Below are 16,344 nucleotides of genomic sequence, written 5' to 3'. Positions count from 1 at the left end.
TGTTCTAATTGGTTATACATGATAGCAGAATGCATTTCGATTCATTGTACATAAATGGAACAAAACTTTTCCTAGTTGTACACAACACATGTGTAGTCCTACATGTACCTCGGGTAATGAGGTTCATCTCATTCCACCATCTTTCCTATCCCTATGCCCCCTCGCCTGTCCTACCTCCCCTTTGCCCAATCAAAGTACCTCCATTCTTTGCCACCCACCTCACCCCCTTTATGGGTCAGCATCCACTTTCAGAGAGAACATACAGCTTTTGGTTTTGGGGACTGGCTCACTTCCCTTAGCCTGATATTCCCATTCACCCGCAGATGCCATAATTTTTTTCTCTTTTAATGCTATAAGCAATATTCCATTTTGTATATGTACCACAGTTTCTTTATCCATTCATCTGTTGAAGGGTTGGTTCCACAAAACTATGGAATGATTCACAAATGTGGGTGTCATCCTTGCTCAGGGACCATGCTAATTTTTTTCTGTATTGTCCCAATTTTAGTATATGTGCTGCCAAAGCAAGCACACTCTGAGTTTTAACAAATGTAGATACCCATGTAAAAACTACCATAATGAAGATATAGAGCCGTTTTTTCACTAGAAAAGGGGTTTCCTTGGGATCCTTCCCAGTGAGTTCCTTCACCACCTGTTCCAGGCAACCACTGATAACTTTTTTTTTTTAAACTATAGATTCATTTTTCCTACAGTACTATTTCATATATATGCCACTATAAGTGGACTCATATCTAGGAGTGCAATTGCCTCCTACGTTTAATGTATGTTTTTATCTTATGTGATACTGTCAAGCCATGCTAAAAAATGACCAGAATCATTTTATACTTCCACCAGCAATTTAGGAGACTTCCACTTGACTTCATCTTCACTAGCACTTGGGCCATTCTAGTGGGTATGTCTTTGTGAGTTTATTTCCTGACAATTAATGATATTGAGTGAACTTTTTTTTTTCTTTTGAGATAGGGTCTCACTAACTTGCTTAGGCCCTTGATAAGTTGCCAGCCTCAAACTTGGGATCCTCCTGCCTCAGCCTTCTGAGTTGCTGGGATTACAGACATGTGCCATCATGCCTGGATCAAATAGTTCTTCATGAGCTTGTTGACCATACTGTTTTTGTATGTCAGCTCTCTCTGGCTAGCTGGAATCCAGACTTCTCCCAGCTCAGTGCCAACTGTGGGATTGGTTAGCTTATAGTTGTTCTTGGCCCTCGCAGGTACTGCTTAGAATGTAGCCCCAAACTGAAGACCACCTCCATGCAGATTTCTGGAACTCTTTTTCTTGTGTCTCCCATCTTTCTGGTAGTTTTCTCTACATATTTTTGGTTGCTTAATCTCCTGGAACTCTGGTCTCTCCTCAGTGAGACTGTTATGCCCCATTTGGGTTCCCCTTCCCAAACTGAGGTCTAGAGGGTGCCTCCAGGTAGAATGCTCACCTATTTGTTCTCCTGCTCTTAGGGGTGACAGTTGCATATCCCTTGTGGCTTTCTATCTGAAAAATAGCTCTTTAAAAATATATTTTGACTGGGCATGGTGGCACATGCCTTAATCCTAGTGGCTCGGGAGGCTGAGACAGGAGGATCACGAGTTCAAAGCCAGCCTTAGCAAAAGTGAGGTGCTAAGTAACTCAGTGAGACCCTGTCTCTAAATAAAATACAAAATGGGGCTGAGACTGGGGATGTAGCTCAGTGATCAAGTGCTCCTGAGTTCAATCCCTGATAGATATATATATTCCAACTTTCTGGTTGCTTTCAGTGGGAGAACAAGTCTCATATAAGTTACTATCTATTGATTTCTCCTTTTGTTGTAACTTTTTGCAATAATTGAAAAAAATATGTTTGTGGGACTTCTAGGGTATATTGTAGTTTTTGTGAATAAATGACATCCCCCTGGTACAACAATTTAACCTGTTTTCTCTATTGCCTTTTTTTTTTTTTTTTTGGTGGTGCTGGGGATTGAACCTCAGGCTCCATGCATTCTAGGCAAGTGCTGAGCTGACAACCTCAGCCTCTCTCTGTTGCTTTATATTTCTTGGAAATTGGTAGTCAGGTTTAGGTTCAATTCTGTTTCTTATGAAAACTTAATAGGAAATATTGCATTGACATCTGCATGTCCTCTCCTTTGATGTTGACTACTAGTCAACAGTGACGTTGGTGAGATTTGCTAATATATTACAGGTTGCAAAATAGCAATGGTCTGAGTTGCTGGGATTTTTCTTTCTTCATTTAAAGGTTGGGATGCCTACACAAATAAAAATTTATGATTGATTATTCTTTCTTTTTTTTTGGTACTGGGGATTAAACTCAGGAGCACTTGGCTAGTGAGCCATATCCCCAGCCCTATTTTGTATTTTATTTATATACAGGGTCTCACTGAGTTGCTTAGCAATTCGCTTTTGCTGAGGCTGACTTTGAACTTGCTATCCTCCCTCCTCAGCCTCCGGAGCTACTGGGCTTACAAGTGTGTGCCACGGCGCCTGGCTATGATTGATTATTCTTTACACAGATATTTGGTTTGTATAGTTAATGCAGGAGATAAACATTTGATTCCTTTTCTTCATTTAAACACTTTTCAGAATAGTAAGATATTCTTCTAGCATTATCAAATGATACCCAAAGGGGCTTGAAATCTTTTTAACTTTTATTTAAGAGTCAATATGATGTCATGCATTTAAAAATATTTGGTGTGTTTAATTCAATTAGGAATAGTAATTGTTCTTACCTGATGCTCCATTTCTCCCCCTTTTGCCTTGTAGAAGCCTCTTTATCTTGGCTCCTGGGACCCTTTGCCACCATCTAGTGGTCATTGTTGCCTATTTCCCTTGCTTTTGAAGTATGAGATGTTCCAAGTTCATCTTAAACATTTCCTGTCCAGACCTTGAAGGAATTATTTCTCTAAAAGAACTTTGGTTCCTTTCAATAGGAAATGATATTTAGAGGCTACATTCCAAGTACGAGGATTGCTTATTGCTCAAATTGACTGTCATTTGTAGGCCTTTTTAGTGAACAAAGCTCAGAAATATGTGGGGATTTTTCATCATGTCATTTAGATAATTCCCATGAAAATTCAGGATGCTAGAGAGATTTTACTTCACTTCATCTATCTTAGATTTGTGTTTTCTTTCTCTGATGTTGGAATTCCAGTTTTAAATGACATCAATATAATTGTTTACAGTCTTGTGCCACTTAATGACATTTTGGTCATTAGTGCATAATAATGGAGCTAAAAAAATCTTGTCACCTAGTATTTTTAGTATCTTTTCTGTGTTTTGATATGTTTAGTTATATAAACATTTACAATGTTACAATTGTCTACAGTATTCAGTATAATAATGTCTTATAGGTCTTTATCCCCAAAGCGATGATATACCACCATATATGAATACCTACATGTGGAAATGGCTATGTTTTCTAGGTTTGTATAAGTATACTCAATGATGTTTGCACACTGAAATTGCCTAAGATGTGTTTCTCAGAATTTATTCCCATCATTAAGCAACACACGACTATATTTATGTTATTTAAAATACTTTCAGGAATGTATTCCTGAAATGAAATGAAATTCTCTTGTCTTTAAGCTATATCCCACTAAGATGTGTTTGAAATAATTCATTTCTGTGGTTTGTCACCAACTTGATATAACAGGTTGTTTCATTTTTGCTTTCAGTATTTAGGTGTTACTTTTTAAGATTTTTTTTTGTTTATTTTACAATTATTTAAATATTTAGAAGAGCCAAAGTTAATTTGTAAAAATAAGTTGTTTCTGTTTTTTGGTACTGGTGATTGAACCCAGGGCTCCTATCCACTGAGCAACATACCTAGCCTCTTTATTTTTTATTTAGAGATAGTTCTCACTAAGTTGCGTAGGGACTTGCTAAGTTGCTGAGGCTAGCTTTGAACTTGTGATTCTCCTGCCTGATTTTGAAAGAACTCTAGCTTTTGTCCCAGTTTTGTCTACCCTGATGTTGTTACTCTCTTTTATAGTTAACTTTTAAAATTTATTTCATTATGTATTCTGCTATTAAAAAATAAGCAAATGAGAAAAGGGATATGTAGCTCAGTGGTAGAGCACTTGCCTACCATACATGAGGCCATGTGTTCAATCCCCAGCACCATAAAAAGAAAAAGAAAAGCAAATGATTTTTACATGTAGCTATGATAGCTTTATATAGGTACTGGCTTCACCTTCCCAACTGAAACAACTAAAATAAATATGAAAAAAACAACAACCCACAAACAGATAAAATTTGAAGATCAAGCAACATTGAAGATCAAACAACAAAGAATAATTCTGGAAACATAAGGAACAAATGCTGTGATCTCTTTAGTTGTCCCAGCTTTTACTATGTTCAGAGATTCCCAAGCCATGACAAAGAAGGGGAAGTCAGGCAGAACCAGAGGATACCATGAATTGAGAGATGGTGCTGAAATTCCAGGAAAACCAAAGTGACTAGAATTCACAGGGTGGAGTACCAAAAGAAGTTTGCTACATTGAGAGACAATTCTGGAAATCTGTGAAAGGCTCTCTGAGTGTTCAGCAGGGTATTGATCAGCACATAAGTGTGATGAAACTGCTTAGCAAGTCAGAGAAACAATCTTAAGTGATTAGAAGGAACAGGTCCTAACACAGGGACCAGAAAAGCACCTGGAAGAAACTATGTAAGGAAGTTGGGTAGAATAATCAGAAGGGTGTTACCTCAGACTGACTATTACAGTTTATGTCATACCTAACAAATATTCAGACCCAAGAGAATCAAATTGTTACCAGTAACTTAACTGTATACAAAATATTAAGAATAGTAATTCGTAATGTATGGCATCCAATCAAAGCTTACCAGGCATGCAAAGAAACAAGAAAAATACAATCCACAATGATGAGGAGAAGAATCATCCAATCAAAGCCAACTGAGAACTGGCGGAGATGTTAGAATGAGGTAATGGCATTAAAAGTTATTACTACGATATTTCGTGTGTTAAAAGGTAAATAGAGATATAGAAGATATATTTTTAAAAATCAGACTTCTGGAGTTGAAAATATATGATAAATACAGTGGATGGGATTAATGCCAGAATAAGCATTGTGATGAAATTGTTAGTGAACTTGAAGACATAGCAGGAGAAGTACCCCAAATGAAACACAGGGAAAATTTCTTCTGTTAAAGAAAAGTGTCCAGAGCATCAGTGAGCTGTGGGACCGTTTCAAGTTGAGCGATAAGAGGCATTCAGAAAAATATTTTAAGAAATGATGGCCAAAAATTTTCAAAAATTTGTGAAAACTGTACATCTGCAGATCCAAGATGTTAAATGGAACTAGAGTACAAAAAGCATGAATAAAGCTATATCAAGGTATATTATACCATAAATAAATTGTTCAAAACCAGTGATAAAGGGCAATCTTAGCAGTTAGAGAAGACGTTTATGTAGAGAAGAACTAAGGATGACATCAGATTTCTTGTCAGAAATTAGGCATAAGAGAATATAGTGGAGTGATACCTTTAATATATTTGAAGAGCGATAATGTTGGCTGATAATATAATGCCCAGTGAAATATCTTTCTATAAAATGAAGACTTGTACTGACATACAAGCTGAAAGAATTCACCCTACACTTGCACCAAGACAGCAGATGGAAATAATGGAATAAAGGAGTAAAGAACACTGAAAATGGTGACTCTGTGCATAAATATTTAAAATAATTTTTCTTATTTGAATATTTTAAAAAGTCATTGACTGTTTATTTTTTTATTTGTTGTTCAAAACATTACAAAGCTCTTGACATATCATATTTCATACATTTGATTCAGGTGGGTTTTGAACTCCCAATTTTACCCCAAATACAGATTGCAGAATCACGTTGGTTACACATCTACATCTTTACATAATGCCCTATTAGTAACTGTTGTATTCTGCTACCTTTCCTATCCTCTACTATCTCCCCTCCCATCTTCTCTCTCTACCCCATCTACTGTAATTCATTTCTCTCCTTGTTTTTTTTTCCCATTCCCCTCACAACCTCTTATATGTAATTTTGTATAACAATGAGGATCTCCCTCCATTACCATGCAATTTCCCTTTTCTCTCCCTTTCCCTCCCACCTCATGTATCTGTTTAATGTTAATCTTTTCTTCCTGCTGTCATTGACTGTTTAAAGACAAATATCAGTGTAGTATGGGACTTAGAAAACATGTAAAGTAAAATACATGACAACAGTATAAATCTCAGAAGGGTAGTAACTATTGTAACGTTCTTATTGAATATGTGAAGTACTATAGTATCATCTGAAGGTAGATTGTGACAAATTAAAGATGTATATTCTAAACCCTGAAGCACTAAGATTAGAAAACAGAGTTATAGCTTAATAAGCCAATAGAGGAATCACTAAAAATACCGATAGTGGTATTTCTGCAAAAGAAGACAGAAAGAAAAGAAAAAGAACAAAGAACAGAAGGAACAAATAGAAGATTATATTAAGCTTACACCTATGCACAGCAGTAATCCTATTAAGTGGAAAGTATCTAAATACATCAGTTAAAAACAGAGTTTGTCATATTGCCTAAAGAAGCAAGACCCAAATAGATGTATATGGGAATAACACTGTAAATAGAAAGACACAAAGAAGTCAAAATTAAAATGATTGAAAAAGGTATCTCATGTTAAACACTAGTCAAAGGAAATCTGGAGTAGCTACATTAAACCAAAAGAGGTTGTGGGGCAAAATATATCATCAGGACTAAAGAAAATCATTTCCTAATGATAAAGGAGTCAGTTAGTCAAGATTATATAATAAATCTAAATGCTTGTACTTTTAATATTAGACCTTCAAAATACATGAAGTATAAAAATTGATAGAATTATGAGGAAAATGATGAATATAGGATTACATTTAGAGATTTCAATATCCTCTCCTCAGCAATTGGCAGAAAACAAAAAATAAAAGTAAGGTTGTAGAAAGTATGAATGACATAATCAATCCATCCATTTGAAATTAGTTGACATTTATAGAAAACCCCCAAAGAGCTGAATACCTATTCTTCTTAGTGCACGTGGAACATTTACCAAGATAAACCATATTCTGGATCTTAAAAAAATTATCAGTAAATATAAAAGTATTCAAAGACAGGCAAAGCTTATTCTCTGAACACAATAAAATGAGAAATCAATAATGGAAAAATCTGGAAAATTCCCAAATATTTGGAAATGTAAGTGCCAGGCTGCTATATATATAATTTTTTTCTTTTTTTCATTTTTGGTACATGAACACACAGTACATTTATTTTTATGTGGTGCTGGGGGTCGAACCCAGTGCCTCACACATGTGAGGCAAGCACTTTACCACTGAGCTACAACCTTAGCCCCCACTGCTAAATAATTTTTGAGTCAAATAAATCAGAAAAGAAATTCATATTTTGAGTTGAATAAAACTGAAAACAACATATCCATTTGTGCAATGTCACTAAAGCGTTACTGGAAAATTTATAGCACTACCAGGCCCAGATAGCTTTATTATAAAAGAAGTCTCCAGTCATTGACTTTAGTTCCTACTATGAGAAACTAGAAAAGGAAAAATAAGTTAATCTCCAAGTAAGCAAGAAAAAAAGTTATAATAAAGACCATAAGTCAGTGAAATTTTAAAAAAGGAAAATAAGAGAAAATCAATGAAACCCAAAGCTAGTTCTTTAAGATGAATAAAATTGATCAACATCTAGCGAGGGAAATAAAAGAGGAGACACAGATTATCAATATCCTGCAATTAGAGAAGGGATATAACTACAGATTCCACAGATACTAGACTGATAATGGGGATATTATGAACAGTTTATGTTAATTAACTTGACAATTTAGTTGAAATGAAGAAATTCCATTTAAGCCACAAATTGCAAAAGTTCACTCAAGAAAAACAGACATCTTCATAAACCTTGTTGACTATTAAAGAAATTGAAGGTATAGATAAAAACCTTTCTACAAAGAAAAAAATATAAGACCCAGATAGCTTTATTGGTGATCCAATTAAACCTGTAAGGAAGAAATGATACTAATTCCTAATAGTAATACTAAACCCTTGTAGAATACTAAAGCAAGGAAATATTTCTCCTATGAAGCCAGTGTTATCACTACACTAAACCAAGACAAAGATATAACAAGAAAACCACAGACCTCTCATGGGATCTCCAATGAACCTGTACAGAAATTCTAAACAAAAATTTAAGTCAAATACAATAATATGTAAAAGCTCAAGAGATACAAAACAAGCATTTAAAAAATATAGCAGAGGTGGGAAATATTGGGGAGTAATATTGGCCAAATTATATTGTTATTTTGTGTGCATGTACAAGTAGGTGACAATAAATCCCATCGACATGTAAAAAAAAAATCAGCCCTGATTATTATTTTAAAATTTTTTTTAGATGTTGATTGACTTTTATTTTATTCACTTATTTATATGCAGTGCTGAGAATCGAACCCATTGCCTCACACATGCTAGGCAAGTGCTCTACCACTGAGTATCAACCCCAGCCCCTCAGCATTGATTATTGATGTAGAAAAACAAACAACAAACTAGGAATAGAAAAAGGGAGCTTAAAACATCCTCTGAAAAAATGCAGCTAACCTCATACTTAATGGTTGATAATTGAATACTTTTCCCCAAGATCAGAAACCAAACAGAGATGTCCACTCTCATTACATCTATTCAGCATTGTCCTGGGGTACAGTAAGGAAATAGCTAGTATACTAAGGCAAGAAAAAGAAATAAAATGCACTCAGATTGGAAAGGAAGAACTAAAATTCTCTTTATTTTCAGATAACATGAACATATAAAGATAAAATCTGGTATGATCTAGAAAAAAGCTATTGTAAGGTTGACGGATAAAATTTATATCTAAAAGCAATTATATTTTCTATATATTAACAATGAATAATTAGAAATTGAAATTTTAAAGATTTCCATGTACAATAGAATAAAAATATGAAGTATTTAAACATAAACGTGGCAAAAACTAAAATGTATATATTAAAAACTATAAAATATTGCTGATGGAAATTAAAGAGAACCTAAATGGAGAGATATACCTAATTTATGAGTCAGAAGACTAAGGTGTCCATTCATCCCAGTTTAATCACCAGAGTCAACATTATTCCAATCAAAATCCCTGCAGAGTTTTGTAGAAAATGACAAGCTGATTGCAACAGACCTAGAATACGTGGCTTCAAGACTTAAGCTAGGGCTGGGGATGTAGCTCAGTGGTAGAGCACTTGCCTAGCATATGCAAGGTCCTGTGTTCAATCCCTAGTACCATACGAAGAGGAAAAAAAGAAAAAAAAATATTCTAAAGCTACAGTAATTAGGATCGCAGACAAAACATTGGAACAGAGCCAAGAATTCAGAGATAGATACACATATATATGGCAACAGTCATTGACAAAGATGGAAAGACACGTAGAGAATGGAAAGTTTTTCAGCAAATGGTACTGAAATTACTGCATATTTATATGCCAAATATTGATCCATGCCTTGCATAGACACCTGAGTTAACTCACAGACTTAAATATTAAACTCAAAACTACAAAACCTCTAGGAAAAAAATAAGAGAAAAATTTTTGTTGAACTTAGGTTTGGCAAAGATTTCTTAAATTTGACAACAAAAGCATTAAAAAGGATTTGACAATGTGGGATTCATCAAACTAAAACCTCTGTAATTCAAAATACACTTCGAAGTGAATGAAATAGACAAAACACAAGCTGGGAGGAAATTACTGTAAAACATTTATCTGATAAAAGACTTGCATCAAGAATATATGAAGAACTCTTAGAACTCATTAGAAAGAAAAAAAATATAGTCCTGTAAAATAACACTTCATCAAAGAAGATAAACAGATAGTAAATAAAGACATTAAAAATGCTTGACATAATTATCAGGGAAATGCAATTTTAAAGCATAAGAGTTACCACTACACACTTATTAAATAGCTAATATTAAAGACAATTGTGCTGAGTGGTTGGAGAAGAGATGGAGGAACTGGATGGGTACACAACTGGTGGGGATATAAAGTGGTAGAATCACCTTCTTAAAAAGGTAAGCATACACCAGTCATATCCAACCATTCTTTTCCAAGAAAAGATAAGTTAGATAGCAATAGAAGGAATTTTATATCAGTGTTCTTGGCTATTTTATTTGTAAAAGCCCCAAACTGGAAAAAAATCCAAATGTCTATCAATAGATGATAGACAAATTGTGGTACGTACATATAATGAAATGCTACTCAGCAATAAAAATAGATGATAGATAAAACTGATGTAGATGAATCTCAAATTATGCTGAATGAGAGAAGCCGTAGAAAATACAATATATTATCCCATACACATAAAACTTGAGGAATACAAAGCAATCTATTAAGATAGACATTTTGCTGGAGGAGTGGGAAAGTGGGGGACAAGAAGGAAGGGTGACAAAGGGCAGAATTACCTAGAGAATGAGAATATTTTTGGAAGTAAAGGATGTGTATATTATCTTGATTATAATGGTGATTTCATAATTTCATGTTAAAATTTATCAAATTGCACACTTTAAATACATGTAATTTATTGCATGCCAATTTTACCTCAAAGCTATAAGAAATATATTCATCTTTTTTCACTTTCTAAGATACAAATAGTATTCTATAAATACTTTTCTCTACTTCATTTTTAAAAAATGTATTCTGGAAATCAGCTCTTAGCAGTATTTAAAATTATTTTCTTTCTTCTTTGGTTTATTCAACAACTTTTATTGATGACAGTTGTTTCAGCCTTTTGTGACCATCTTGTGTTATTATAATTAATGCTTGAATAACATAGTTTTGTAAATACAGGTTTTAAACATTTGTTGTTGTATTCCCAGTATATTTAGAAGTTAGGGCTGGGGGACTATATATAGCTCAGCAGTAGAGCACTTGCCCTAGGTACCCTTCCCCAGCACTGAAAAAGTAAAAAAAAAAAAAAGTGGGATTGTGGAGTTAATAGGTAAATATATAAGCAGTTTTGGGAGATGTTGCCAAATCTCATTCATAAGGGTTGTATCATTTTGTATACTTATCAGCAGTGTCTGAGAATTTGTATTCCCCCACATTCTCTCACCTACTGAGTATGTTGTCAAACGTTTGGATCTTGCCAATGCAAGTGAGAAATGGTATCTTGGTGTGGTTTAATTTGTATTTTGTTCATTATGAGCTAAGCAGAGCATGTTTCCATATTTTATAGCTATTTGCATTTCTTTTCCTGAGATCTGTTTATTTCTTCAGCCCATTTTTGTATAGGTTTGCTGGCCATTTCATTTATAATATTCTTTATATTTCAGGAACATGATTCTTTGGACAATAATATGTTGCAAATGTTTTTTCTCAGGTTGTCATTGTTAAACTGCTTGTGTGTGTGTGTGTGTGTGTGTTTGTGTGTGTGTGTGTGTGTGTGTGTAGCAGGTTTAGATACAGCCAGGAAAGATTTTTTCATTGAGGCAGGTTTTGCCCACTCATAATACATAGAAAATTTCACCCAATATTTTCTAGTACTTGTTTATTTTCTATTTTTACATTCATGTTTCTTATCCATTTGTAGTTTATCTTTTGAATAAGTAGAGAAAAATCCAATTTTATAATTTTCCATGTGGTATTTGCAAACGCTACTTATTAGAAAGTCTGTTTTCCCCAAACTCACTTTTATTGTACCCCAAATGTCCAGTGCAGTCGGTTCTGTTTCTGGATTCTCTATTCTGTCCCACAAACTCTATGTATTCTTGGGCTTGGACGAGGGTACATGATTTGATTATATAGTCTGCCCTCCCTGTACCCTTCATTGCTCTTCTTTTTCAGTGCTTTCCTGCTTATTCTTGTTCTTTTGAATTGACTATATTCAACTTGACGACAGATTTTTTAAGATCCACATATGTTCATTCCCTCCCCAAGTTAAACGTCCCCAGTTTCTTCAATTTTTAGCACGTACTTTTCGGGCTATTCATGATTCTGTTCTTTTCCACAAGTCATGCAACCTTAAAATGTGGCATCCAGAAATGAAGCCACCGGCGTGGGGTGATAATGACATGATTCCTTAGGGTAAGGCTTTTTAAAAAGAGTATCATCCACAAGTGGAGAAAGTAACATAGGACTGGAGTGAGCAGGGAAGGAAAGCCCAGTCCGAGCAGTAGTCCTTTAGAAGGGAGCAGGAGAAGCATCTCCTCTTGTGTCTGCACTTTTGGGGCAGGTACCTGGTGTCTCAACACATTGACAAAAGGGTTTTGCTCTGGGAGGGGCTGGGAGGCCTGACTTTCTCCTTTTTCCTAGTCTCTGCCTATAATCCCCTTCTGCTAGTTCCCTGGCTTCCTCCAGGGCCTTCTAAATCGCAGGTCCTCTCCCAGTTCCAGGGTCAGGTGAGCCTCTTTCCTCCTGGAGTCCTTTCATTTGGACTCTTCCGCTGGGCTCTCCTCGCGCTGTCCCCTCCGTGCTCCGCAGTCGGTTCTTACCGCTCCCGGCCCCGCCCCTCGGCCCCGCCCCTCGGCATCCTCCGTCTGCTCACTGCAGTCCGCCCAGTGGCTTCGTCTGATGACACGTTTTACGTGCGTTGGGCAGAAAGCGCCTGCGTGGAGGTAGGCAAAGTTCACTCCCAGTACCCGCCCCCTGCGCTAGGTCCTCCCGAAGTAGGAAATGGTGAAAGAGAGGGTCCTGTGCTGTTCTGCAGGGAAGCGTCGCTTCCGCTCAGCTGTCCCTACACCATGGACTCAGTACCTGCCACTGTGCCTTCTGTCACTGCCTCCCCGGGGAACCCGGAGCTCCTGGGACCCCTGTAGGTGCTCTACGCAGCCCTCATAGCCAAGCTACTGGAGGTGACGGTCCCATTCCCAGCGAGGGACCCCAGCTCTGGCAGGCGGGTGGCTGAGTTCTGGCAGAGTGGGTGCACTGACTGTCGCGGCGACGGAGAAATGGAGTGTGTCAGGCCCAAGGAAGGCAGGAGGTGACTGTATTGTTAAGCGAGGCTGGTGAGGGTGTACTTGAGCTTTCCCCACTTGCACTTTTTTTTTTGACGGAATAGAGGTGATAACCTCATGTTATGTTCCGAAATGCAGCCAGCAATCGAAACAGCTAACGTTACTACAGGTCTTTTCCCTACGGAGACTGCTGGGGAATTGGGCCCAAATGAGAGTTATCTCGTATTACGTGTAGAGGGTGGTGAAAATAGGGAAGAGTAGGCAGGTGTTTAATGCACTGCCTTTGAGCAGCCATTTAAAATTAGGCTTTGAATTTTATAGAAGGATGTTAAATTCAGAGAAGTTTATCTAAGCCAGTTTTCAAGAGTTGTCTGAAATTACATGTCACTTATCTGTTTATATAAGAGTGGAATGGAAGTAAGATTTAAAATCTTATACGTATATCATCATTGTTTTTATTTGTTGCCATAAAATTAATTAGTTCTTTCATATATTTAAGTTTTTGTCTTAAATGAATTTTTAAATTATAAAAACCAGGTTATCTAAGAGAAAAGAATGATCCAGAGGGATTCTAGCCAGGTGTTAGACAATGTGATGATATAGGGCCTGTTACAAACTGGAAATGTATGCTCAATTTAAAGTATTTAGATTCGGGCTGGGGTTGTGGTTCAGTGGTAGAGCGCTTGCCTAGCATGCATGAGGCACAGGGTTAGGGTTAGGGTTAGGGGTTCAATCCTCAGCACCATATAAAAACAAAATAATGTGTCCACCTAAAACTAAAGATACATAAATAAATATTTTTAAAAAAGTATTTAGATTCATTATACTTGAAAACACTGCAAGTGAACAAAAAATATGAGACTGCCAGTATCTTCTCTCTTGAAGAAGCTATTGGAAAATATTGAGGAGGTGGATTTCTGATGAGGAGGTTGGTTTAGAATTGCCATGATTCTTTGTGACTGTTTTGTTATAAATTTAAGGTTTCCCATTTCTTCTAATTTGTCTGTTTCAGCTGTTTACTACATTGCCTGATGATACTCAACCTGGGCCTGATTTTTATGGACTACCATGGAAGCCTGTAGTTTTCACTGTTTTGTTTGGATTTGTATCCTTTGTCGTTTTCTTTTGGAAAACTATTCTTGTTGTGAGTAAATTAACTTACTTATACCTTAGCACATAAGCACAAGGATTATTTTATATAGTCACTGGCCCCCACCTTTTTTTTTCTTTTTCAGTTGCTAAAACACAAATTAGTGGTTTAAGTCAAACTAACCTTATAAAATAATTTAGTGTGGGTGCAGTTGGTAGAACTGGTAATTCTTACAGCCATCCTGACCAGTAGTTTCATATGTATCAGAAGTTTTAAAAGTGGGATAAAAGATGGAATAGGTTAGATAAATATCCTTTTATGTAGCATATATGTCTAGTAATCTATATTAAAGAAATAACCATACTTTGAAGATTTTGGTAATGTTTTTCAGTGGAACAGTGTATTAGATTGAAGACTTAGCACAACATAATTCATTTAAGGGTTATTGTATGTTCGCTTAATGTAATAGTAGGCAGATTTATCTATTTCAAAGCTTTGAGGTACAGAAAATGCTCACAATTAAATGTGAAGTGGAAAAAAAAGCAGAAACTAAGATTTAAATGTTGATGAACTGTATGTTAATATAAACACATATAAACAGGGGGAAATGCTGCAAAGAAATGCAGTAAAATGAGAAAAAGGAGATGAGATAATTTTTCCAGTCTTTTATATATATTTTTCCCAGATTTTATGATTTGATCATATGTTCAGAAAATACCTTTTTATTTGGAAGTATAGATTATGTGTTGTCCAAAAATCCATTAAATGTTTTGTTCATTAAGTCTTTTTTTTTGTTCTGAGCAGAATTAGTCCATCTCTGTGTATGTGTGTACATATATGTATAAGTGTGTGTGTGTGTGTGTGTATATATATATATATATATATATATATATATGTGTGTGTGTGTATATATATGCTTATACATACTTATGTTTGTACTGTAGGTCATTCTGTTTCATAGTTATTTAACATAATTGGAAGAAAATTATTTTAGGTAAATGGGCTTTGCATATGAAAAGCCTCACAGTTAAAGAGGCCAAAAGCATTGGATACAAATATTTTCAAATCTGAGTGTTCTTTTTCTGATTTCTTAATTATATCAGATATATAATTGTTAAGATAAGTTTCCTCTCCTTGTACAATTGAGTGTAAAATCTCTTAAAAAGTATTCCCTTCTTAAATAGAAGAATCTTTTGCCTGGATTCCTGTGAGGAATTTTCTAATCTCATTGAACTTTTTCTCAGCTAAAAGAAAAAAGGAAATAGAAGGATAAAGAGAGGGGAAAAACATTAAAACATTTTATATTTCTCTCTCTTGTTTCTTTCATTTCAAGAACCCCAGTACCTGTTTCTCTTTTTACTAGGTTATGTGGGATCTGGTTCCTAGCTGTTGCTCCTCAGTTTCAGCATTTGACTTTGGAGCTTTAGTCCCTTCCTTAGATGACTGCTTTTATGCTACTTCCCATTTTCCTCTGTTGTCATTTTGAGTAAAAGGTTAGCAAGGCTATGACATTAAACAAATGTTCATTTCTTTCTGTGTTGGGGTTTTCTGAATGCAATTTCCAATTACGAAGATCCCATGGATGATCCTTGGACACATCTGAGTATCCCATCACCATTTATAACATTAGAAAGGACAAGTATATGCTAAGTTACAAAGAAATTTAGTGATGTTTTTAAAAAATTTCTGCTTAGGTTTTATTATCAGGCAGTTTATTGCTGTCTTTAGGAAATGATTCTTTTTGTCCTTTCCAGAATATGTTAATTGTCATTTCTCTTGTTGCTTGTGCATTTTCTTCTAGCAGTCTTACCTTTCAGATTTCTTGCTATATATTTAGTGGTTTGCAGAAATAAGATGATGTAGCCTCTTAGTTTCTAAATTCAGCCAATAGCCAAATTTAAATTGGAGTTCTAAGATGTTTTCTGGTGAGTGAAAGTGGCATATCTTAGTACAAAGATATGCCTTTAATATTGTTTCCTCAGATTCCTTTTGAATAGTCATTGTTTCTAGACTTTATCCTGGTTATTTAGAATTGTCAAGTAAATGATTTTGAGTACACACACACACACACACACACACACACATCTTTACTGTGAAATAAGGTACATATCTTAGTGTTTTTATGTCAGAGGCTATTTATGAAATATCACTACCAATTAGATTTAAAAGGCTTGTTAACCTTTACTTATTTTTAATCCTATAAATTATTATCCTGAACCAGAATGTTATTAAATTCTCACTTGGTTATGATTCTGACTGTTGTTTTAGGAATGCTGTTTCTATTGA

At 35.4% G+C, this 16,344-nt stretch overlaps 1 non-coding gene across 1 annotated transcript; it reads right to left on the bottom strand.

Moving 5' to 3' along the window:
- Nucleotides 1–424: 424 nt before the first annotated feature.
- On the bottom strand, nucleotides 425–532 carry LOC124101484 (U6 spliceosomal RNA). Its single transcript, XR_006854623.1, has one exon. It is a non-coding gene; the product is annotated as a U6 spliceosomal RNA (small nuclear RNA).
- Nucleotides 533–16,344: the final 15,812 nt, after the last annotated feature.

The sequence above is a fragment of the Marmota monax genome, unplaced genomic scaffold, assembly GCF_021218885.2.
Source record: "Marmota monax isolate L192 unplaced genomic scaffold, Marmota_monax_Labrador192_F-V1.1 WCK01_AAM20220418_F8-fsc01215, whole genome shotgun sequence".
Lineage (NCBI taxonomy): Eukaryota > Metazoa > Chordata > Mammalia > Rodentia > Sciuridae > Marmota > Marmota monax.
The sequence above is the reverse complement of the archived record's forward strand: the minus strand, read 5'-3'. Positions and strand labels throughout refer to the sequence as shown.